The sequence below is a fragment of the Leopardus geoffroyi genome, chromosome C3 (assembly GCF_018350155.1).
Source record: "Leopardus geoffroyi isolate Oge1 chromosome C3, O.geoffroyi_Oge1_pat1.0, whole genome shotgun sequence".
Taxonomy (NCBI): Eukaryota; Metazoa; Chordata; class Mammalia; order Carnivora; family Felidae; genus Leopardus; species Leopardus geoffroyi.
Genome location: NC_059338.1, coordinates 86647754 through 86674120, shown reverse-complemented (window position 1 = coordinate 86674120; position 26367 = coordinate 86647754). Strand labels below are relative to the sequence as shown.

The following is a 26367-nucleotide window of genomic DNA, read 5'->3' as shown; positions in this document are numbered from 1 at the left end:
CTCCTGAAACCATTATCGCACTGGATGTTAACTAACTAGAATTTAAGTAAAAAATTGAAAAGAAAAAAAAAACGCTAGAGATAAAGTCAGCCACCTTAAGCTGACCACCCAGGCTATGTGGGGTGCTGGGACACTGCAGTGATCAGACCAGTTCCTGTCCTTGCAAGGCTCATGTCCCCGGCAGGCAGCTGGGAAGGAAAATCATTAGTACAATGGAGTGTGACGTACCCAGGTTTCAGGCCACGAGCTGCACAACATAGAAGAGATTAGAATGCTCTGCACCTGCAAAGACCTTGGTTTGACTCCAGAAAATCCTCCAGGGCTCATTTACCGAGTACCCACTCATAGAAATAACTAAAGAAAATCCTTTAAAGTTATTATTTATAGTCATAGCAATTTTTAAGCTGGAGGAATCTTGAAGATAATCTGATCCCAAACCCTGAGTTCACAAGGGAACAAGCCAGACCTATAATTACACAATTAAATAACTGCTGTGGTGTGCAAACTGCCCCCAAAGATGTCATCCTAATAATGCATATCAGTTTCTGTTGGGAAAAGGAAAGAAATTAAACATTTATGCATAAGGCCTTGAACTACACATTCAAGTTACCGTTGTAAATGCGTACTGTTGTCACATTTAACTCTCCCAATAAGGACGTGGGTGTTTTTATTCCATTTCCAAAGGAGGAAACTGAAGCACAGAGACATTAAGTGACAGCCCAGGGTCACACAGCTGATAAATGACGGGTTGGGGATTGGAACTCAGGCTTACTTATTTCCAAAGTCTCTCTTCCTATGAGAATGGACATGTATTTGAATTACTGTCAAAAAACCTGGCTCCTCTTTTTGAATCTACCACTAACAAGTTACGTGAACTGGGAAAGTTCCTTTCATTTTATTGGGACTGAGTTTCCTGTTCCATAAACAGAATTGAGCGGGGTCAGCGATGGCACTATATGAGCCACCAATGGCCACCCTCCCATCCTCTGCCCAAGGCAGATATGACTATATGATCAAGGCGCCATTTCTCCCAGAGCTCGAATTGAGTCATGCAATCAGTAGCAATTTATACAAAATAAAACTTATTTGCCACCCTCTGGCTCTATGAGCTCTCAGATCTTTGCCAGTTCTATTTAGTCTGTGCACTCTGGCCCTGGATTTTTGTCATTTCTCCGCAGTGCCGGAAGAAAAACGGGAACAGCTTATCTGCGATTCTGCAGAACCTGCCAGAGGCAGAGCCCTGCTGTGCTGGCTGACGGCAGAGCTGCGTGCAGAGCTCCAGAGCCGAGGGTCTGCTATAAGTGTGAAGGGTTACAATTCTGCTCCACATGATGGAAATCTTCCCTCGTGCCTGACATTTACTTGGACGTCACATCGTGCTCTCATGAAATGAATCTCTATTGCTGAAATGGCTTAGTACCTACAAGAAGGCAGCCGGAGAGGTATATGGAAAAACACCGCCGTCCTCACACGCTGACTGGCACACCAGCCTGAGGGATGGGGTGGGGAGGTGATGCGGGACAGTCAGAGTTATCTCTACTGAAGATATCCAGAAGTGCCCAGCTATGTCAGGTGGTTGAGCCTGGGACAGGAGGTGACAGGAATGGAACATCAGAACAACACTGACATCTGACGCTAAGCTGACAAGTGACATCGCATGCCATGTGCTGGGGACAACAGGCAGGGTGCAGATCTGAGGGAGCAGTGCACCTGGCCAAGTCACCAGGTTGTCCAGACCTCAGCATCAGGTCATCCCAACCTGGCAACAGCCACCATGAAAACAGAAGTGGTCCATTCTTCAAAGTGTGTATTTGAGCGCAGTGTCAGACCCCATTCCCAATCTTGGCTACTCGACGGTGGTAGTTACTAGAAGAACCCACGGAGGCTCTTTAGGTGACTCAGAAAACAAACCACTGTCTCCAAGAAAGAGAAATCCAGATCTGCCCCCACCTCAACTGCTCTAACTCAGCAATTCTCCAAGTGTAACCCTCCAATCAGTAGCATGGGCATTTTTTGCCATCCCACCACATCGATAGTGTTAATTTAATATGCTTCCATTCTTACAGGGGTCCACATTGCGTAGTGAGAAGCCCCAGCCCAGGAGCTTGGTAGAAATGCATTCTCTGCCTCCACCCCAGACCTCCTGAATCAGCGATGCCGGAGTAGGGCCCAGCGGGCTGTGTTTGACCCAGCCTTCCAGGTGGCTCTGATGCCTGCTGAAGTTTAAGAATCACTTCCCCCGCTGAACAAGCTGACCTTCCAGAGCACGGGGAATTCCCCCTTCCCTCCCTCCACCCAACTCCACTCCAAGGGGGGAAACCTCCCCTCTGGTCCTGGGCCCCTGAGGCAGGTGTGAAATGGTCTGGCCTAGGACTGGGCCATCCCTGATACTGGAAGATAGGTCACTGTGGCCCGGGGCATACTTGTGGGCTTAAAATGATAACATAAAACCGGTAAGTGGGAGGGACTGAGGTGAAAGGAAGAATAAGCCTCCCCTTAATCTCCTTAATGTTCAGCCATTATAACCCTATAATTACAACCAATAAGCCAATAACAGCTACCATTTACCTGGAGGTGGTCACGAGCCACGCACTGTGGGGAGCACTTTACACGTACCATCTTTCAGCAACTTTCGAGGGATATGGCTTTATTTTACAAAAGAAGAAACTGAGGCACAGTGAGTTAGACATCTCATTGGAGGGCATTCAGCCCTTCCTAAGTGTCAGAGTTGGGACCTAGCCCCACATCTGTCTGACTCTAAGTCTTGGCCACGTTGCCTTAATCCGATTGCCAGTGTCCCTTACCACCACCAGCCCCACAACACTCTTCATCACGGTTGATGTGGGGCCAGAGGAAGACCAGGAGTGTGAACTTCCTTGCAATTCCACGGTAGTGTTTTCCACTAGCCTTTTTAAATACTCATCCTCTGCGGCCCGGTCCTCGCGAGGGCACCTCCGTATCACACTGATTCCCTTTGTGGTTTCAGGAGCCCACTCCTATCTGTGCACAGTCCAAGGAGAAACCAGGGTTTAGCCCCAAACTGGCTCTGTTGCAAGTCACATTATGACGACATCCCAGGGGGATGTTCCTGCTAACAGAGACAGTCGGACCCCGAGGTACACCCCTTCTCCAGCTTCCCATTATCACAGGAACATCTCTGCACCCTTGCCTCCTTCTCCTGAAGGAAACTAAGGCCCTGTGTGGTTGCCCGACCTGCCCACGGAGGCCAGGGAAACAACAGAGCGAGAACCAGATTCCAGGTTTCTGAATTCCCAGCCATTCTCTCACACAGCATTGTTGCTCTGGGAAGAGAGCTGGGAATCCTGCGTCTGGCTGCCTGGGGGGCACAGCTAAAGGTCAGAATTGTCTCTTTGCCAGCCAGGGATGCTCGCAAGCTACTACGCATTGCTCTGGGTGCTGCCTAGAGAAAAGCAGCTAATGGTTATGGTGGTTGGACACAGTGAATCTAGAACCGGGCAGCCTTGGCTCAAATCCCAGATAGCAGTGTACCTGTGGCTGAGTTACTTAACCTCTATTGAAGCCTCAGTTTCCTTACCTGTAAAATGGGGGTAACACCTTCACGAGGTTGTTATGAGCATGATCTGTGTTATAGTTGGCCCTCTTCGTGTGTTTTCTCCTTGGATCTTACAAAAACACTTTGAAGTAGGCATTATCATCCCTATTCCCATGAGAAGAGACAGACACAGAGCTGAGAAATATCCTGCCCCAGGTCACACATGGCAGTGATTTAATAACTCTTACTTTGGGCCAGGCATAGCAAAACGGGGTAGCTACACTTGTCCCTAATGTAACAAAAAGTAAGGGCTGAGGCACAGAGAGACTGAGCTGCCAAGATCATAAAGCTAGTAAACGGCAAAGCCACAGTATAGACCAGGCAGCTTCAGAACCAGCCCTCCTGATGGCCATTGTCACCCCATTTCTCTGTCCCCCCCATGCTACCCAGTAACGAGCTGTGGAATCAGTCATTTCATTTTCATGGGAAAAGAGGCTCTTCTTAACTTTAACAGCTTTGGTCACCCGAGGAAGAGTTCTAAATCACATCATCATCAAATAAGGGAGTTCTAACAGTCCAAACAAGAGCTGATTGTCCAATTAGAGCTGGGTGGCTCAGGAGGGCACTATTGGCATTGTTTGAGATGGTTCTTTGCTGTCATGTGGTGATCAAACTGCAGGCGCCTTGCAGGACAATCAGCACCCCCCCACACACACACACAGGATGCAAGAGACCCCCCCCCCACACACACACACAGAATGCCAGAGACCCCCTCAAGCCAATGTAATACCCCAAACCCAACCCCCACGACTTTCACAGGGTTTCTGGGAACAGGGGAGGATCCTGCCCCAGGTGAGAACCAATGAAACGGAGGGTTGCCTACTGCTCTCTCCTCTTTGCAAGAATTCAGTTCTCCAAGGAATTAGGAAAGAGCAGAATCGAACTGGGGACAGCCACCGGTAGGAGAGTAAGTACTAAGTACCAAATGGAGTGTGGGCAAGCGCCAGGCTAGGGAGGAAGGGATGCTACCCAGGTTCACGGTCAGGGCCGCTCTGTGGCAACGACCTCCTCTGCTTGGAGGTCAGGACAGAGGAGGAGGCAAAGTGGAGAAGGGGTGTCATGTAAGTGACATCCTTAGCTGTTCAGTGGCTGGGGGAAGGCTACATATGGCAAGGCTGGGCACAGGGGGAGAGGCCCCAGGGGTGGAAGTCAGAATGCCAGACCCGGGTAAGCTGTGGCACCGTGGTCAAGTCACCTACCCTCAGTCCTCAATTTCCCCAGCCACCTACTGAGAGTGGCCTCCCTCCCCATGTCCCAGCTCAAGGGACATCAGGAATGTGAGGGCACCCGGAAAAATGAATATCTCTCTCTGGTAGTTTTCTTTGTGTCCAAGGCAAGTCGCTGGGCACTGAACGCCATTTCCTTTTGAATATCTGTCACCATTCATAGAAGAATGAACTGTTTGCCAGGCCCACACTCAATGATTCATCTGTCCCCCTGGGACACCGAGAGAGTACTTCCCTCCCTGGTCAATCACTGCCAAGCGCCAAAAACCTCGAGGGCGGTGTGCCTGGGGTGCCCAGAGAGCAGGGAAGGAGCATGTGACCAGGCACCACGCAGGCTCTCGGCCTTTGCTGCCCCTCCATTGTGAATGCCGGGTCGGGGGTGCCTGGCCGGCTCAGTCGGTAGAACACACAACTCTTGATCTAGGGGTTGTGAGTTCAAGCCCCACATTGGGGGTAGAGCCCACTTAAAAAAAAAAAAAAAAAAAAAAGCAGGCCAGGACGTAGCCATAAGAAACATTTTAGGGCACTGTTGTTCAGGATACCATACAGGCTCCGGAGTTCTACAGAACTCCAGGGTGTATGTGTTTATTTTTGACAAAGGAAAGAGAACACTATAGGCTGAGCACTTATATGTGCTAGACGCTGTGCTAAGGGCCTGAGGTGCGTTTGTCTCATTTAATCCTTGCAGCAGGACGGGTGGGAGAACTGAGAATTAAAGAGTTAAGAGATTTGCCTAAAGCAGTGCACCTCATCGGTGCGCATGGCAAACAAAATAATGCCCCCTCACCACATCCACCCCCCCGACCCCCAGAATCTATGACAATGTTAGGTTCCCTGGAAAAAGGGAATTCGGATTGCTGCTGGTGAACGTAAAATCTCATGGCTTTAAAAGCAGGAGATTATCCAAGTAATCTGGGTGGGCCCAATGTACTCGCAAGGATCCTTAAAAGTGGAAAGGGAGGCAGAGGAGGAGAGGTAGAGAGAGGGGATGGGAGGGACTGAAGGGGAAGCAAAAATAAGCCTCCCCTTATCTCCTAACTTACTGTTAGGAGACAGAACCCCTAGAATCCCGTAATGACAGCTAATAATAGCTACCATTTATCTAGAGGTTGTTATGAGCCAAGCGCCATGGTGAGTACTTTACATATATCATCTCCCAGCAAAATTTGAGAGATGTGGCTTTGTTTTACAAAAGAAGAAACTGTGGGGCGCCTGGGTGGCGCAGTCGGTTAAGCGTCCGACTTCAGCCAGGTCACGATCTCGCGGTCCGTGAGTTCGAGCCCCGCGTCGGGCTCTGGGCTGATGGCTCAGAGCCTGGAGCCTGTTTCCGATTCTGTGTCTCCCTCTCTCTCTGCCCCTCCCCCGTTCATGCTCTGTCTCTCTCTGTCCCAAAAATAAATAAACGTTCAAAAAAAAAAAAAAAAAAAAAAGAAGAAACTGAGGCACAGCCAGGTTAGACACCCTGTGCATCAAAGGTCAGACCACTAGGGCAGCACCTCGCCAAGCTGCTGATGGCACAGCCACTGCCTGTGGGGGCTGAAGGCAGCTATGTGACCACTCCTTCCAAATCCTCAACGCACACAGGGCCACCAGCTACAGAGCCTTCTGCATCATCCCCGGTCTTCACAAATCCCAACTGGACCACTTTTCAGTGACACTGATTCTTTCTGCACTACACAAGCTTTGGCGAGAGGAGTTTCTTTTTGATTCTCTCGGAAAATACGTTTAGGGAATAATTTTTATGTAATAATTGTACTCCAACATTTTTCTATGTCTGTGATTCTAATTTCTTTCTCCAAATTATACCAAGAGATTTCTGGCATCTGAACCTCATTTCATAAGAGCCACCTTTGAGAGAGAGTTCCGTCAACCAACTAACCAGCCAATTAGAATCCATCATTGAAGCTCGCACGTTGAACCATGGATTGATGACCATGCTTCCTTCTTTCCCCCTCAGGTCCCAAAGGGGGGCCTACAGAATCGTTTTCAAGTGGAATATGAGTGGTGGTTTCCCACAGTTAAGCAGAGGAGTTGAGCTCAGAAACTCAGTTCTTCTCCGACTTTGTAAGCTCAGTGTTTCGGAATCATTCACTGCCATCTGCCTTCACAGCCTCCGGGAAACAAGGAACAGGAAAGGAGAGAACAATGGAATCCATGGACCGGTGGGTTGCCCCCTCAGCTCTGCCTCTTAAAGAGTCTCAGAACAGTTACTAAACCTCTTTGGTTTCAGTCTCCTCTACTTTACTGTTAGGCTGAATTCGATGGTTTCTAAGGTCCCCTACGAGGCAGACCTACCCTAATTCTCCAGGGTACCATGCCCTGATACCTAATCTGATTTGGTCCCATTTATTTAGCATATAGTGATTCACTCCCAGGCCCAGTAGCTCAGCTAATTAGCTACCACCCATCACATTGCATGGGTATATGAGTAGTTGTCCAGTATATTTACAGATACATCCAAGCCTTGTTTTGCCTGAAGAGTCAGAGATACCCCAAAATATAGTGACTTTTCAACAGAAAGAGAAAAGAAATTCTAGTAGAGCGAAATAATCACTAAGAATCTATGCCCTCGTCTCCTTTATCTGTGTATTGTTATCATTGTTCTATTTTAGTATTAATGTTAATCTCTTACTGTGTCTAATTTATAAATTAAACTGCATCATAGGTATATATCTATGTATAGGAAAAAACAGGGTATATAGAGGGTTCAATACTATCCATGGTTTCAGGCATCCACTGGGGGTCTTGAAACACATCCCCTGTGGATAAGGGGAGATACTATATTATCATTTTCTGCCATGTGCTGAGCACCAACTATGTGCTAGGTCTGTAGACACTGAGTATACTTCATCTCGTTTATTTCTCACTAAGACTGTGGAGATAATGATTTCCCCCATTTCAAGGATGGGCAAACTGAGGCTTGGAGAGTTTAGACTGACTTGCCCAAGGTGCAAACATTGGTGGGCGGGATAGGTGGGATTCCTAACATAGTCTATTTGGCCCCAAAGTGAGTGTTGTTTACGGACGTAGATCAGACATAGTGTTGGCTTCCTTCTCCATTTCCTTTGTTTACAACAATTATCCAAGGTTTGACCTCACCTACCATTTTCTCCAGATTGACCTCACCCAGTGGTCCACCAGTCCAACAACTGACCTTTTCCAGGCACTTCCCGCATCCTACTTCTCTCTCCATTCCCTACCCCACCCCCAGACCTAGCTCCCAGCAGGTGTAAAATATATGCTCGCCGGCATGCATCAGTATTCCAAAAACGTCCTCTGCAGTGAATACCACGCTGATGAATTTTGATGAAAGAAGTCTTTTTTAAACATCATTTTAAGATAGAAAAATGGGCGTTTGTCATACTGTCCATTATAGACATCATCAGCTAAGCCTCTTTTTTTTTTTTTTTTCTGCCCCAATTTTAAACTTAAGTTTGATCCGTTGGGATGGCCCATACATTTTGAAGCGATTACTATTGCTGTGATCAGATTACTCCCTGGGCATATACTCAAGCACAGGAGAGTGAAATGTGATTAGTACCCACATTCCCTGCCACCCACCTGCTTATCAGTGTCTGGATCCATCATTTTAATGAGCACAATCACGACTGATTTGGTCCCTGAGGTTTATTGCATAGACTCTGGAGTCCTGCTGACTCAAATCTTGATTCCCCCAGATTCCTAGGGAGCTCTGGAATACTGAGAAAAACAAAGGACTGAACAGCAAAGCAAATCCTTGGCTGTCACACACTTCCTTGCCCAGAGACCTGTCACTCTGTCTTCTGGACACCTTTCCTTGGTTAATATTAGGATAGAATTATGGGGCTCAAACAAAGCATCTGATTGATTCATTGTCAGCCAAGAGAACAGTCTCTGGGGTGAGGTTCAGGGCTGCTTCTTGGACTTAAAACTTGGACACTTACCTGCTAATGTTTTGTTTTGTTTCTCTGATATAACGGCAATGTTGGATCAGAAAATGCCTGTAGACTCACATGCCAACACCTACATTCCAGCTAGCACATAATCACATTTGCATTGTTTTCCCAGTGGACATTTTTGTAGTTAGGATGTTTTCTGTTTAAGGCTTTTAGTAAAGCCCAGACTCAGAGCTGAAGAGAACTCCAATATTCCTACAATTAAGTTTTGTAGTTTTTTTTAAAGTTTATTTATTTATTTTTGAGAGAGAGAGAGAGAGAGAGCACACAGGAGAGGGGCAGACAGACAGAGAGGGAGAGAGTCCCTAGCAGGCTCCATGCTGTCAGTGCAGAGCCCAGTGTGGAGCTCCAACCCATGAACCATGACCTGAGCTGAAATCAAGAGTCGGATGCTCAACCCACTGAGCCATCCAGGTGTCCCAAGCTTTGTAGTATTACATCCAGTAGAACTCCCAAAACATCACTCATTCCAGCAGTCAGCCCACCTTCCAGAACATAACCTGAATCCTCCCTCCTGTCCTCATTGCCAGCACTGCTATCCCAGCCCAGGCCACCATCATCTCTAACCCGGACCACGGTCGCTGCCTCCTAAGTGGTGCTTCAGCATTGCCCCCTGACACACCAGCCAGAATGTTCTTTGAAAGAGATAAACCCGATTGCATCTCTCCTTTGTTTAAACCTTCTAGTGGATTCCCACCGCATTTAATTTCTTTTATGTTTTAATTTTTTTAGAGACCTTCGTTTTCCATCAACCTAATTTCCATTTCGTTTGCCCTTGTGAAAGAGCAGCTTAGGACCACTCGGTGGTTGTTCCTACCCATTCGGTGGCCTGAACAGTGGAAGCTGCGGACCAGTCTTTAGGAGGGAACTGCTGGGTGGGCACAAAGGGCACCTGCACGCCTTCAGACCAGCCTGACTTCAGGTTGAGTAGCAGTGAACTCAGCAGTGGAAGCAGTCCATTCACCCTGAGATCCCTCCATGATCACAGCCTTTTTGGCAGTGGGCTGCTCTTCCTTTTCAACCCCTTCAGGATCTCTTCAGAGAGGGGGCACGACCTTCCTTATGGGTTCACCGGAAATGGTGCTACACATACGCGGAGCTCCCCAGGACAGCACCCACCCCACCAGACCCACCGAGTGAGCTCCCTGGTTGCAAGGGATGGCGATGCCCACGTAGCACAGAGGAGAGTCTGTGTCACACAGAGCAGTGTGTAGGTAGGTTAACATAAGACACCTCTGTGAGAGACTGGTGGTCAGCCCTGGGCTGAACGACCACACAGCAGTCTCGGCTCCCAGGAGGCTGCGCGGGTCTGGTTAGTGAAGTTTCCAGGAGCAAAGCGGCCGGCAATAGGAGTGACTCCAGCAGCAGCAGGAGACTTCAGCCCAGCTCGCTGGCCAGTATTCCCAGATGACCCGATACTGACAGCAGCTGGGTTTTCAATGGCAACAATGGCAGGAGCTGCCAGCAGCAGCTTCTCCCAAGCTTCACTTTTCCTTCTGTAGATGTACCGTTCCATTTGAAAGCCAAGGCCCGTGCCACCCAAGTGGGTTCCTGCTGCAAGAGATTTGAGAGCATCCTCCTTTATTTTCAGGACATCAAGAGCTCCGGAGATGGTGAAAGTTTCCCGGAAGTTACAACCTGAATGCAGAACAACGCCGAATGGACTCCTCCCTGGGTAGCGTGGAAAGGGATTCCCACTGCATTTAAACTAAACTCTAATCTTGCCGTGGCCGAGAGAGCCCTAGAGGTCTGGCCCCTGCCTGCCTCTCTGACTTCACCTCCTCCTACTCCCCTCCTTGCTCTCTGCCCCAGACTCACAGCCTCTGGCTGTCCCTGCAACACAGCGAATGTGTTCCCCACCAACAGCCTTCGCCCGTGCTCTTCCCTCTGTCTGCAACACACTTGTCCCTGTCCTTACAATAGCTGGCTTCTTCTCACCCTTCAGGCCCACGCGTCCAACTCCCTGTGACTTCTCCCTGAGCAGTCCTCCTCACCCCCATCAACGCTCCATCATGGCACCCTGCTTTTCTTCCTTCACAGAACGTCCCACTACCTGCGATGATTGTATTTATTTTTTGCTTCATTTTCTAATATCTCTTCCCCCTAGAATGTGGGGTCTTTGTCCTGTCGGGTGACGGACCTTTCTCCAGAATCTAACACAAGATCTTGCGCATACCAGGTGCTCAACACATTTGTGTTGAATGAATGAATGAATGAAAGAAGCTGTTAATTTGTGGTGTGGAAAGGTTTCCTGGAGGAGATGGCCTTTGGTCTGATTCTTGAAGCAGGAAGGGGTCTCAGGCCAGGTGCACAGGGCGGCAGAGGATGTGGAACAGGGAAGAGATATGTAATCCATGCCAGGGGGCACCGTGAGCCAGGCCTGTGCAGTGTGCACTGGGAGCATCCAAGATGAAATGACCCAAGCTGGGCAGAGGGTTGGAGGGAGGCTCCAAGGAGATGTTGCTTGAGTTGAGCCTCGAAGACTGAATTTAGAGCTCACAGACAAAAACAAGGAAGAGGCATTTCGGGCAGCGTAAGCATCCTGGACCAGGCAGAGTATGGAAGAGAATGGTGAGAAGGTGCCTTGCCTGCTAAGGAATCGGGATTTTTCCCCGAGACTATAGAAAATAGGATGCTGTTTTCACCAACCCGTGGAAAGTTAAACAAATAAACACTATCGCTGAACAATAAGCAATGGGACTCTGGCAAGAACCACAAGGATGAGTTAGGAAGGCTTGAATAGATCTGATTTAAGCACACATTCAAATGATTATATATGCACGTCCAAAACATATTGTTTTTATAACATTTGTTTGTTCGAACGGCTTCATGCATGACCAGATGTGCACGCTCTGACAGGCTTCTCTGACTGCGGTGAAGGATCAGATATTTAACTTTCTAATCTATCGTACTCAATACTTTTGTAAAATACAGCAAAAATGGCGTGAATGTCAAATTGCAGTGAATGTTCCTGAACACTTCTGCTCAGTTTCTGTATTTCCTCCTGGCCTGGTCAGAAGCACGTGGTGAGCCAGCTCTGATCCATGGGCCACACGGCCCAGCTCTGATCCATGGGCCACATTCCATAGATTGAGGAATGTCACGTTGGGCACATTTTGGCTTAGAATTCAGCACACACCCTCTGACCCACCAAAAATAACAAAAAGAATGTCTTGAATTTATAGATCCAATTTTATGAATGTTTGTGTTTCATTCAGACATGTTCATGTTCCAGTGCCCCCGATCGGTCTTCGTTGTACATACAAGGGTCACGTGATTCAATCTTAGTGTTTATTTTGCACGGGATGGTGAAAGTGGCCCAGGCTGTGGATACATGTGATAATTCAGGTCTTACTAGATCAGATTTTACTAGACAGTAATTCTATGAGCTTCAGTATCGTCCTCTGGAAAAAAAAAATGTGAGAAATAACACTTTCATTTCAGAGTTGTTTCGCAGATTAACTAATGTATGCGAAGCACCGGGCACAGAGTAGGTGCTCAGTAAATGTTGGGCCCTTTACCTGATTCATCTCATTCCTTGTCGTACCTTTAGCCGTGGGCTGGAGGAAAAGAGTGGTGCTGTCTCATCCGATAGCCTTTAGTTATAAGAATTGTTGGAGTCTGTCCTCAGACTGTTTGTGCTACACCCACCGCAACAAATCCTTCATCCTAAGCAATTACAAGCAAACGCCTCGTTTGCAGCAGAGCCAACCCTGTCTGCTCCCAATGCACTTGGGGTGATGATAGCTCTGGAACCTCATAAAGCTATCCTGCTCAGGTTGTCCTCGAGCACTTTGAACTGAGCTGGCTGTAGAAGAGAGCTCCCTTCGGCTTTTTCCCTTCCTTTGAGCTTGCATTAATTACTCCTTGAGCTGAGTTTATAGACCAGAGCCAGATGTGTAAGATCAAAGGGAAACTGGGCCTCAGGGAAGGAAATGGAAATTGCCCCAAATGCCTTCAGGCGACATGAATGGCAATGTCTTGACAAGCAGGGCCTCACGGGGGCTTTGGCAGCATCTGGGCAGACTCTCTTCGGATTGCCCGAGAGGACAGAGGGCTTGCCAGACCAACACTGGCTGACAACATCCACCCTGCTTGAAATATGTGCTTCCTGGCTGCCTTACCAGTCTAGGCGGAAGGTATGGGAATTACGGAACCATGAAAACAGTCTTTGGCTCTGAACAGCGACCAAGAGCATCTCTGAACCCCAGCCCTCCTCCCCTTCTCCATACCCTGCCAAGCCCTGCCCTGGCAGGTTTGAGGGGGGCCCTGGCAGCTGCTAAAGGGCCCCCTGGGATTGTTCGGCTTCTCTCTGCTCCATGCTGGTCCCCGCCTGCTCTGTTCTCTTTTCCCTGACTCCCCCTCACGATGAAATGGGCCGTCCTTGCAGTACTTCCCGAGGTACTGATAAAAGCCAACAAGAAAGAGTCCAACACATCCTGGGTCTAATCTCAGCTCCTCCTCTTACTAGCCCTGTAACCCCAAGTCTCATCTTCCTCACTTACAAATGATGCCTGTGACAATGATGCCTGTCTCATGAAGTTGTGCAGTTGATCGATAATGTGTTATAGCGCTTAGCGCCGTGCTTGGCACAGAGTGGATATTCAGTAGATACTCTTATTATTGTTGTTGTTATTGTTATTACTAACAAGCAGTTGGCATGCCTGTTCCCAGACCATCAAAGGTATATTAGTTTCCCAGGGCTGCTAGAACAAACCACCATAAACTGGATGGCTTAGTACCATAAACTGGATGCCTTAGTACTATAAAAATGTATTCTAGAGACCAGAAACCTGAAATCAAGGTGTCAGCAGGGCCCTGCTCCCTCTGAAGGCTCCAGGGAAGAATCTCTTCCTTGCCTCTTCTGGCTTCTCATGGCTGTTGGCATTCCTTGGTGTTCCCCGGCTTCTGGCCACATCATTCCAATCTCCATCTTCACATTGCCTCCCCTGTGTGTCCCTATCCTCTTCTTTTCTCTGTCTTATTTTCCTTTGCCACTTTCTTCTGAGGACACTTGTGAAGGCACTTAGAACCCACCCAGATAATTCCATCTTATCTGTTACCATATAAGGTAATATGCACTCTTTTGCCATACAGGTAATATTCACAGGTTCTGGGGATTGGGACCTTATTGGAGGTCCTATACCTTATTGACGACCACCATTAAGCCCACTACAGAAGACATTCCCTAGGGAAATGGGCTTGGGAAGGAAGGTTTCTACTTGTTTCATGCTCAAGAGTCTCAAATCCTCACGGCATTTAGTTATCATCTGCAAAACTCTCTTTGCTGTCTTTCTAGGAACCCATTCATGACCATACCAGATCCTAACACAGCCACTAGGTCCCTGGAACTATGATATATACACTGCCTGGTGGTGAGTTTATAGGATGGTGGAATAAGGCAGAATAGGCTATAGTGACTAGAAATATGTAACTGGAACAAAGGAACTCTTAAGAGGGAAAGAACATCAAATTTTGGCTCACATTATACTTAACAGTGGGGATGCTGTAGATGGGCCAAGCCTGGGGTCATTTGAAAACTTTTTACTACATGGGTGATACTTACTGATATTTATCATCTCAGAGATTAAAAGTTAAAACATTACAAATGTTTATTAATTCATTTAAACAAGCCATGACATATTAATGCAAGTCATATTTTTATGTAAAAAATATATGTTCCCCCAAACCAAATAACTTAGTGAGAAGGGTGGGACTGTTTGGTATTTTTGTAAATTTCTTTAGTGTCTGGGTTAGAGAGTACCCAGACACCCAGTGGGTTAGAGAGAGGCTCATCTGCGCCTCTGCATTCAGTCCTGTGTGATATACTGGTTTCACTGGAGTCTGGGAAGAAAATTCTGCCTCACTGGGATACACAGTTTGAAAAGGGGGAGCAGGGGGGGAGGCAGAATTTAATAGCCTTTCCAGGTAACTATGGCTGGGTATTCTTCTCTGATACCTCACCCAACTTGGCTAGTGATAAATTCTTCAAGATTAATGACAATTTGGAACCTGAGATGTCAATGGGCTTTTTGAACTCGGTTCCGCTAACGTCCGTTAAGCTATCTCACACTTTAAATGAGTGTTTTACCCATGTATGGATTTTGTGCCATCGTGCATTGATCTTTTGGAAAATGTTGGTTCACTGAGCTGGGCAAGTGTTCTCAATGTTAATCTGGCTCATGGTGCCAGAGAAAAGAGTTTCAAAATTCTGATTTTCACTTAAAAATGTGAATTTTGCCACTGCCACAAATTCTGCCAGTAAGGTTTTTTGAAGTGCCAGATTTGTTTCATTCATTTTTGAGAAACAATTTGTTAAATACCCAAGGCTGAATAACCGTAGTTTGTCAGTCAGTTATTACTATTTTTTTTTTTTTTTTAAGCAAAAATGGCGTTCCTTGAAAACGGTGGCGAAGTTCAGGTCCTATCTCAAACAACAGCCTGATTGCTTTCCCCCTGGATAACCAGGCACTTTGATGTGCAGGAGAAGCATTTTAGGTGCTCTATACTTTCCATTTCACTGCATGGAATATTCCAAAGAGATGTACTCAAAGTCAAGGTTTAATACAATTAATACTTTTTTACTGCCTCATCACGGCCATTCTTAAGTGAAACAGACGATTTTTTTGCAGCTAGTCCATGAGGTAAAGGACAACGGCACCGACCCCCAGAGCAGTTTGTACCCAAGACCTTGGTTTGCACCAAGGTGCCACATTTTCACCCACATTGCTTTTACCTCACCAGTGCAAATGTCAACACCATAAAAATAAATAAAACTGGCGGAAAGGCAAATAACATCTTAGTGTTTTTGTGCAAGCAGGTTTGACATCATGTATTCCCTGAAAGGGTTTCAGATTCCCCATGGATCCATGCACCACACTTTCAGAAGCTCCCTTCTAAGACACCTTCTAGTTCTGGGAATCCATGACCCTTACCCAACACCAAATTTCTTAGACGACTTTATCTAAACCTGTCATCACAGTTGGTGCCACAAGAGAGAAGAGTAGCCCCCACATTCCTGTTACCCTTCATTCCACTTAGATTCTGAGTCAAAAGATGTAAGGTATGGTTGGAGGTGGGCAGGAGGGTATAATTCACATGCGAGCATCCAGTTGAGTCCACTGGACAGCGTCCTGTGTCCCCCCTGGGTGATAGAATATGAAGGAAGTGGCCTATTTCAGGGTTCCCATAGAGTGTCTAAGACCCTTTAAGTCCTTCCTGGGCACAGTGTTCAGGAAACCTTTTCCTTTCTGCAAAGCTGTTTATCTCTTTCCCCAATTAATTCCCCCTGACATCTAACATTAGACATTAAACAGTGATTTCTGGTCTAGGTCAGCCACTCTACAACTATTTATAATCCTGCAGGAAATCATTACTCTTTGCATTTCAAGATGAATGATTGAAAAAAAAATTATGGCAGGTCATGGAAACAGAATTTCAAAGGGTGGTTTGGGGACAGAGTGACCTGGTAAATAATTATTTTCTCTTGTCCCTAGCTCTCTAACCGCACGGAAGCCTTTATCACTGTCTTCCTGATGAGTGGCTTTTAGGAATTAGCTGGGATTCAGAGAATTGGGGAAGCGGACGGCAATGAGATTTGCATCAAGGCACAAGGTTTTCAGGGTATTAATAAATCTAAATGTGTCCTGTGAGGACAGGCAATGTGGCTGCGGAACACAGGGGGATATTTAGAAGTCTGCAAAGAATCTCTGAAATAAATGTCAGTGTAGAGACCATTTGGGGTTTGGTAGCAGGGTGAAATTGACAAGATTTCAGCATAGTAAATACGATTGATCTCAGCCTTCCTCCTCTGGAGCCGTCAGGGGGCATTCTCTGTGACCTTGAGGATTTTGTCAAATCGCTGCAAAAGAGGTAAAAAGGTCTCTCAAAGAAAACTGTGTAACAAGTCACTGTGCTGACTGAGAATTTCTACGTCCCCATTCTCCCTGTCACTTAGTCTCTTCTCTAGTTAACAAATATCATGGTTTTCACATCTACCCTCTGCCTAACTCTGAGCAGGGCACTGGGGAGAATATGAAAATTATTAACATCAAACCCTTTACTTCAAGGTTTCTAATTTTTTGAAGGAAATAAGAATTATGCACAAAAAAATGATAAAAACAATACGTGAAGTAATGAAAAGCGTGGCTCTTCCACTTCCTAAATGTGTGACATTAGATAAGCTTTCTGAACTTCAGTTTTCTAGTCTGTAATGTGGAGATGATCCTAGCACATCCTGCACGGGGCTGTTTTGGACATTAAATGAAACGACATGTGTAAACAGCCCTATACAGAGCCCATACTTAGCATTACAAATATTTGAGTCAATTATAAGAACTGTCATTTTGGAGTGACTTTCCCTCCGAACAATAACCGGGGAGCCTTATTCCCTTTACAAATTATGGAACCTAAAGCTCAAGAAAATAAAATAACTCATTATACCATGATACCCTTCAGATGAGAATTATTTCAAAAGAGTCGAAGGGACAGACATTGAAAAGATATGGGTCATTGATAGTTGTGGTAGTTGTTCTCCAAAATGGCCCCCTAGGGAACCATTGTATTTGTGTCCTTGTATAGGCCCCTCACTCAGTGAATGGTTCCTGTTCCACAATAAATGTGGCATAAGTGATGTTACATGACGTCAGAGGTGGGTTAAAGGAGCCCAGTAGCTTCCACTTGGCTCCTTTGGGATGTTTGCTTGCTCTGTAGATGCTCCATTTTGGAGCTCAGCCTCCATGTTGCCAGGTGCCTAAGCCCAAGCTGCTGCCCCAGCCAAACTTACAGCCAACAACCCACACCAGCTGATAGGCTTGCGAATGCACCACTCTGAACTCTATCCAAAGTCAAGCCTTAAGAAGACTACAACCCAGATGATATTTGACTACAACTGCCTTTGAGAAATCCAAGTGAGAACTTCCCAGCCAATGGGGGTGGGGCAGGGGACATTTCACCTAGTATGTGGAAAGATACAGGGAGTCTTTCCCTCAACCTAACAATAAGAAATAACTAGATGATCCGAACAATCATAAGTTTTCTGGAGCATGTCAAAGAGCTAAAGTTACAAGGCAACTGGGTTAACTCAACTCCAAAGGTCGACAAGCCACTCCAAGAAGAGATATCAGCTATAAAAGATCTACTACACACCAGGAACTTGGAATATTTTTTAATATTACTTATCTCCAATTCACACAAAACTAAAAGTTAGATATTACTGTCCCATTTTGCACATGGGAAAGCCAAGGTCAAGTACAGAGAAGTGGTTACATCATAGGCTCTGCCGTCAGACTACTTGGGTTTGATTCCCAGGTCTGTGACTTACACACTCTGTGACTGTGGGCAAATCTTCTCTGTGCCTCGGTCATCCCTTTTATAAGACGGGGATAATACTGGTACTTTTAATAAATGAGAGAGTGAAAGTATGACATTTGGCAACGTAAGCCCTTAATGAATATGACCAGTCATCGTTAAGTTACTTGACCCAAACCACACAGTGAGAATGTCTGACTCCAAAGTTGCGTTCTCTTCAAAGAAATATTGTTCGTGGTTGTGAAAATTATTTTTGTGAAATATTAATAAATGTAAATAACATAAGTTCAACAGACCTAATATGAACTCAATCAGACTTTCCTCACTTGCCATGATCCTCTTGAGGCAGCATAGCCAGGGATGACCAGATGTTTGCTGAACGTCTTTCTTAGGTTCCCACCCCCCTCCCCTTTTTTGTAGTCCCAGGTCATTGAGACTTCCGCTTTGATGAATCTCATTCCATTATGTTACATTTAGGCAACTAAGGATCTTCAAAGTATAGTATATATTGTATTTGCTGTGTAAATGTAAGAATATCAAAGCGAAACAAGTCTCCTGGATAAGTTTATAAATCAATCTCTCTGGGCTCATTGTGTCATATAGGTTATCAAAGAGATAAAAAGACATCAATGGATGAATGGATAAGTAAAATGTGGGTGTATACACAATAGAATATTATTCAATCTTAAAAAGGAAGGAAATTCTGGCACGTGTTACAACATGGATGAACCTTGAAGATATTATGGACACTATGCTAAGTGAAATAAACCAGTCACTAAAGGACAAATGTATGATTCCCCTTAATGAGGTACTTAGAGTTGTCAAACTTATAGAGACAGACAATAGAGTGGTGAGTGCCAGGGGCGGGGGGAGGAGAACAAGGGAAGTTAGTGTTTAATAGGTACACACTTTCAGTTGTGCAGGATAAAAAGAATTATGGGAATAGACAGTTGTGAACGTACCAACCCCTAAGATACATTCCCGAGATAGTTTTGGGTTAACTAGTTTCAGTGCCACTGAACTGTGCACTTCAACATAGTTTAAATGGTAAATTTTATGTTCGTCATATTTTATCACAGTGAAAAGCGTTTTCAAAGAAGGAGAATATACGAAAATTTGGAGGAGACTAAAGACATGACAACAATAATGTAACATAAAATATTTGTGAATTTCTTGTTCTGAGTCATGCTTGGAATGGATCATGTGTGAGTCCAACATCCTGGTGGACAGTAAGAGAAAATAAAATCTAAATTCGGGGCACCTGGGTGGCTCAACCGACTGAGCGTACGACTCTTGATTTCAGCTCAGGTCAAGATCTCACAGTTCGTGAGTTCAAATTCCACATCAAACTCTGTGCTGACAGCTCAGAGTCTGCTTGGGATTCTCATTCTCTCTCTCTCTCTCTCTCTCTCTCTCTGCCTCCCCCTGCTCGCACTCTGTCTCTCTGTCAAAATAAATAAACTTAAAATAAAATAAAATAAAATAAAATAAAATAAAATAAAATAAAATCTAAATTTCTCAAGCTTCATTTCTGTCAATGCTACGAGGCCATACCTATTGAAGGATGGACTCCAGGAATTGTAACACCTGTCACTGAGGGCTAGAAAAGAAACAAGATAATCAGTTGTCAAGGATATTATAGATGGCGTCATTTCTAAGGGACAAAATCTAAGCTTCCTAAATAGAGGAGGCAAACGGGGAGTGGTCAGCTGCAACTGAAGCTCATTGAAGGTCTCTGTGTGGCCAGCACTGAACCGGGCATTGCTGGGAAACACAAACTATAAGGTATTATTCTTTACTGAAGGAACCAAGATCAAGTTGGAAGACAAACCAGTATCATGTAATCAGAACCTGTTCAGTGCTAAGTTGTGTGGATTCGCCATATACATTCCACGAGAGGTCAGGATGTGTGGAGGTCTTGTATTATACCAAGTTGGCTACACTGGAACTGTGTTTCCCAGAATTCCCTTCCCTGCATGGTTCTGAGTTAGCATTGGTCACAGAAAGAATCTGCAATATTTGAAAGCAGTCATTATGCTCTGAAGGTCCTAGTGGACCAGCACTGCATGCTGGTGCCTCTAATGAATGTGGCTGGTCTGTGGGCTCTCGTTGTTGGTGGGGGAGGCAGTCGGCCTGCAGCTCTTCAGGCCCCACCGGATGGCCTCCTCTGGCATCTCTGAGTCTGGAACAGGAGCATGTGTGACTCTGTAACAAAGAGCACCAGCTTCTGGAGGGGTTGCCCTCATCATCCAAATTAGAGGCAGCAAGCGAAAGATGGGGGTTTCAACCCCTCCTTGTGGGTTCCAATTTGCCTTTATGGGTTCTGGTTTGTCACTGGGTGCCCCAGATGGTCCTCACTCTTCTCCACTTCACATTCATCTTTTCTCCCTAACTGCTGGCCTTGCTGACCTACAGAAACTCCAAGTCCAGCACCAGGAGTAGAAGCAAGTCTTCCATAGTTTTCTTCATCACCTCCCACAACTGCCCAAGGTCTAATGTCTCTGGGGCATCTCTGACTCCATATGACCCATGGTGGCTCTGCTGGCCTAGTACCACCGTCACTGCTAAGAGCATGGAACAGAATAATCGGGCAAGAGAAGGTATATGTGAGCTCAGCCTTAAAAGCTTAGAGTTCTAAATCATTAACGTGCCAGCCACTTTCTAATGCTACTTTCCAAACATCACTCGTTCATGCCTCAAGTGTTCGGTCACAGGCCTGTGTGATTTCCAGCTCAGTACATACCAACCCCTAAGATACATTCCTGAGCTAGTCTCGGGTTAACTTCTTTTTTGGTGTGCCTGATGCCCACAGCTTTATGATGGATACACACTAGCAAAGGCTATAAAACCCGAGAGATAAGCAGGGGAAGGTTTAAAGCAATTACATTCATAGAGTTTAATGCAATCATCAGGATGATATCTGGGCTTTGGAGTGGAGAACTGAGAATGCATTCTGGCTCCACACTTTCTAATCACTGGGCTTTAGCCAAGTTGCTTAACTTTACTGAGCCTCAGTTTCCTCATCTATAAAATAGGAGGATAACCCCTTCCTTATCAGTTTTCTGTGACGATAAAATAAAAACATGTGTATAAAATGCTTGCTATAGTGTTTTTAAGTGCTTTGTAGTATACCAAATAATTGTATGTGTACACATGTGTGCATGCATGTGGGTGCCCCCCTCCCCCGCCCACACACACACAAACTCACTATCAGGATCAAAGAGCTCCATTATTTTGGTCATTGTGCCTTATCTCCAGTAACTGGGATGCTTGTCTATAACAAATAAGTGGATGGATGGATGGATGGATGGATGGACGGACTGATGAATGGACAGTGATGTTTGCTTTGCTAAGGATCTCCAGAATAGAAGGGCCACTGGGAAAGAAATGGACCTGAACATCATGACTTTGAAACAGATGTTAAGTCAAGGACATGCCTACAAGAGAAATCACTCAAGATTGCCACAGCATCAGGCTGTGCCAGGTTTTGTCCTTGCTTCCCCAGGGTCTGTTCTTCAAGCACCATGCTGTTCTGGGTTTCTCTCACAGACTCTTACGGCCCTTAAATCCCTTTTATGACCATAATGTCATTAGATCTTTGCAATAGCCCACTAAGGCAGGAAACGTGAAAATTAGTGTTTCCATCTTACCATCAACAAAAGGAGTTTTAGAGCGGCTTGAGCCACTCTGTGGCAGAACCACAACTGCCATGAGAAAAGCTGCTTTTCCTTTACAGCAAAATCATGGAGAATGTACCTTGGTCTTGCGTGACACTTCTGCAGGGGATCCAGAGCTCCAGTTCTAGGCCTGCCTTTACTAGCCGCCATTTGGCATGGAGAAGGGGAGGTACTTGGACCTCACAGTCAAATAGATCAGAGTTTGAGTCCCAGCTCTGCCACTGTCTGTAGAACTGCAGGCAAGTCACTTAATCTCCTTGAGTGACAATTTTTCAATCTACAAAATTGAGATAATATCCAGTCTTGAGGCTTAAGTGAGATAACCTAGCAAAGTGGCTAAAATCTAGCCGAGGTTCAATCAGTGATGATCCCCTATTCTCCCTTCTCTACACACTTCCTCCACAGTGGAGTAAAGAAAAGCATAGCACAATAGTTAAGAGCATGGGCTATGGAGCCAGCCCACCTGGGTTTAAATTCGAGCCCTGCCATCTATTGGCTGTGTGACCTTGGGAAAATTACTTAACCTCTCTGTGCCTCCGTTTGCTCTTCTGCACAATGAAGATAGTAATAGTACCTACCTCTTAGGGTTGTTATGAAGGTTAAGATAGTTAATATTTGTAAAGTGCTTAGAATACATACTGGCATACATAGGTGCTACATATGTTTTCTTTTTTAAATAAAAAATAATCATCTTTGTGGGACTTTTATGGAAAGAACAGCTGTGAAAATATCTTTTTTAATTCAGGAGACTCAGACAAAGGGACCGAAATGCGAAAACACCTCCCTGAAGCATCGCAAGGCATTGAGCCCTTACAATCTCACAGGCACTAGATAAGGCACAAAATGATGATATCTGAGTCATCCAGTCAGGAAACACGTGTCGCATGCTGACTGTGTGCCAGGCACTTTGCTAAGCACTCTAGATACGACAGTGGACAACAAAACCAGGCCCGCCGTCGTCGCGGAGTTACCATCGTGGGGAGGGGAAGTGGAAATTGTAGGGAAAAAAAAAAAACCCCAATAAGATAATTACAGCTCGTATTAAGGGCTTGAAGGAAAGATAGGCCGTGTACTGTGATCAAGGACAATGGCAGGAAGGGGATGCTTAGAGGGAGGAAGTCAAGGAAGGCTTCTCCAAGGAGGCATCAGGTGAGCTGAGACGGAAGGGCTGCGAAGGTTCTGCTCACAGGGCTCAAATCAAGTCATTCTAGTGGGGCACCTGGCAGGAGCATAACCACAGAGATCCTCACGGCGCTACCTCCCAGGATTGTTCTGAGGAATAAATATAATGAGGTGTGAGAAACACCTGGCACAGGGCCTGGTACACAGTCAGTACTGAGCACCCTTGCTGTCCCCCGGTAAGTGCGTCACTTTGGAGGAGCAGGGCTTCTGCGTAGTCAGACGGGGCGCTCTTCTGGGCCATCTCTGCCTCCCAGAGCAGCCTCCATTCAGGAGTTAATTCCCTCAGATCAACACCCCTTTATTAAGTGAATTTATTTATGAGGCACGTTAAAGGTACGGTTATGATAAAAGATACAGGTAGAATCCTAACCCTGCTCTCCAGGGACTTAGGGACTAAAAGAGGAAGTGAATACCCACAAACGCACAAGCCGGGAGCCCAGTGCTAGAGGGGGTAACACGGGTCCACCGCAGAGCACGTGATGGGGTGGCCCACAGATCCTCCCCAGAGAAGAAATGGAACACAGGGTCAGGGAAAGTCTGGCTACCTGGGGAGGGGGGCTCTAGGCATCCAATGAGCTTTCGGTTTGCCAGCGTGCTGAATCGGTGAACGGTGAACGTAACACCTGCCTGGCTCGTAACACAAGGCCCACGGGCAAGTCCCAGGGCAGGGGTGTGAGCTGAAGGAAGAGGGGTCTGGACACTCAAGATGGGCAACAGCCATGCCACAGGCTCTGGGGGAGGAGGGGTAACAAAGGCACCACCACTCGTGCTCTGGCCAGGAGGCAACCTCAGTCCCAAGGCACTAAATGCATTCCAGCCTCCATTCCTCTGCTGACCAGTCCCGGCCCCGAGTCCCCATCTTGTTCACCACTTCCAGATTCAGTGCCCCGCTCCAGAGTTTGGTTCTGTTTCCCTGCATATTGCAGCCCATGGCCGTCACCACCACCCGCTCCACAAACGGTTACAACGTGTGTGTGCAGGACTCAGCTTCTTCTTCAATCAGACCATAATGTATTAAGCTCTTGTTGCATACAGAACTCGGTGCTAAGTGCTGGAGGTAGAACTTTCACAGTATACAAGGTGCCAGGAGATCCAGGCGGACATATCCCCTCAACACAAGGTAGGTTTGAGCCGGCGCTGAGAGAGACCCACATACAGGGAACAGGGCCCTGGCGAAAGACGAGATTTCACACTTATCAGGCCTCCTATTTTCCCACACTACGTGGCCAAGTTCTTCATTCGTTCACTTGTTTGTTGAGACAAATACATACCAAGGACACTATTCCAGGTGATTAAGACACTTGAATGAACAAGACAGACAAAAATCCATCAGCGGGGGGATATTTTCACAAGGGCAGGACAGAGGTAAGGAAACAACTGTGTAGATGAATGCAGCTCATAGCACGTGCTTGGAGGAACAATTCAGTGCAAAGGCCCTGAGGTGAGTGCGTACCTGGGCCCCTGCGGAAGCCAGGGTGGCTGGAGCCAAGTGAGCGTGGAAGAGCCGGAGAGGAGGAGGACTGAGGGTTAATAAGGGGCCATGAGAGAACATGAGCTTTGTTCTGGGATAATTCGGGAGCCATATAATTCACATCTAGGAGGCTGTTGTGATACCACAGGAGAGAGAGATGGTGATGGCTTTACCCAGGTGAGAAGCACAGAAATACCTTTAAATTCCATTTCCCTCCCTGGTGCTTAGGACTACCAGCTGGTGGGTATGGGATTAAAAAAAAACCCAAAAACCAAAAACTGATTGGATTGAAATAAAACAAAAAACAAAACAAAAAACTAATGGGTCCTTTGGATCTGAGCTCCAGCCAAGTGCCACGTCTCATTGCACCACAGAGGACAGACATATTAAGTGAGGCCCTGAGACCTGCCCTTATCAGGCATGCTCGGAACAGTGCTGACCCAGCTGCAGTTTTCTCATGGAGAGTTCAAGGGCAATCCTGCCAGCACTGAGTGCGGGCCCGAGGGCTCCTTGGCCAGAGCTGAGAGCTGCAAGAAAGAAACCTGCGTGCTGGGTAAAGCAGTGAGAATGGAAATGTCCCTGTACTTCCATTATGTCACGGACTTTTAGTGTATCAAAGTGACCTCAGAATTAAAAGAGCCTTCTGAAGGCCCATCCGCCACCTTCCCAGTTTGCTCTCCTCGGAAGGCCTGCCCTGGATTTCAGTCCGGAAGCCTGGTAAAGAGAGGCTCACAGAATTTAAAAAGGTAAAAAGTGATGATTCAGGGGCCAGGCCCAGCTTGCGAGATCTGGTGTGCAGTGGGATACAAAAGGGGGTGATATGAGTGCATAGTGAGAGAGAGATCAATCTCCCATGGACTGAACCCCCTCGCTCTGCCTGACCTCCACTCCCCCACGCTCCCACAGGCTAGAGGCATCCAAACAAAGTATCATGTAATCTTTATGATCATTCCAACTCTTCCCCGTGAGACACCGGCGTGGTGAGGAGTCCCTTCTGCAGAATGCTGCAGGACGCAGTCCAGGTGAGAAACTGCAGGAAGACGCAGAAAAAAATCAGGATCTTAGTGAGTTTCAGTGCCCTGACCCCTCTGTTGATAGGAGTGCCCCACCCCTGCACTCACTGTAACTCACACTGTTACATCAGCCTGTGTCTAAATCCATTCCGGCTGTGATAACAAAACATCACAGGCTGGGTGGCTTAGGAAGAATGGAAATTTATTTCTGAGTGAGTGAATAAATTTCATCAGCTTGGGCCAGGCTGTGCATGGGAATAGCCCCGGAACCCCATCCGGAATCCATTACTAGTCAGAGAAAAACCTTAACTTTACCCTTTCCTTAACCTTACCTTACCTTTAAACTTTCTAGTTTTCAGAGCTCTAAGGATGCATTCCCTGATCTGACCCTCACAGCAACTCTGCGAGATAACTATTTTCGTTTCAGTTTTACAGGTGAGAAAACGGAACCTCATAAGCATCCAGTGGTATCCTCAAGATCATACAACTGATACGTAGCAGGGCTGGCCCTCAGATGGCCAAGTTCAAGTTCAGGGTTTATTCTGTGCTTGAGGAACCCTTTAAAAGAAAGGCTATTACTGCTACCTAGATCCTTTTCTAATTTATGTATCTGTATCTCCTAAGATAGGGTCCGACGTAATCTCTTTGCTCTGGAAAAAGAAGTGTGGCCCAGTAAAAAGGGATTGGGCTGGAGTCCAGACCGGAGCTACAGGAACCAGTTATGTAACCTTGGACAGGTCCTGGCATCTCTCTGCTGGCCTCTGTTTCTACTTCTTTCAAGTGGACGGAATAACACCTGACTGGTCTGCCTTACAGTGTGCCATGAGGCTATAATAGAAAAAGAGAAGAAAAGTGTCCCATACATAGAAGCTCAACATTACAAAGGGTGCCAGGGCTCCCGTGTCCTTGTGTCCCACCCACCCCCCAGCATGCTGCTAAGAATGCTGATCGTGGAAGGGCCTTAACTACCCTCACCCCAC

The 26367-nt window shown here is 46.4% G+C and overlaps 1 long non-coding RNA gene and 1 pseudogene across 1 annotated transcript; one reads left to right on the top strand and one right to left on the bottom strand.

Moving 5' to 3' along the window:
* Nucleotides 1-4272: 4272 nt before the first annotated feature.
* LOC123585491 lies at nucleotides 4273-7019 on the top strand. Its single transcript, XR_006706236.1, has 2 exons — nucleotides 4273-4481; nucleotides 6611-7019. It is a non-coding gene; the product is annotated as an uncharacterized LOC123585491 (long non-coding RNA).
* Nucleotides 7020-9102: 2083 nt separating this feature from the next.
* LOC123586613 lies at nucleotides 9103-23834 on the bottom strand (annotated as a pseudogene).
* Nucleotides 23835-26367: the final 2533 nt, after the last annotated feature.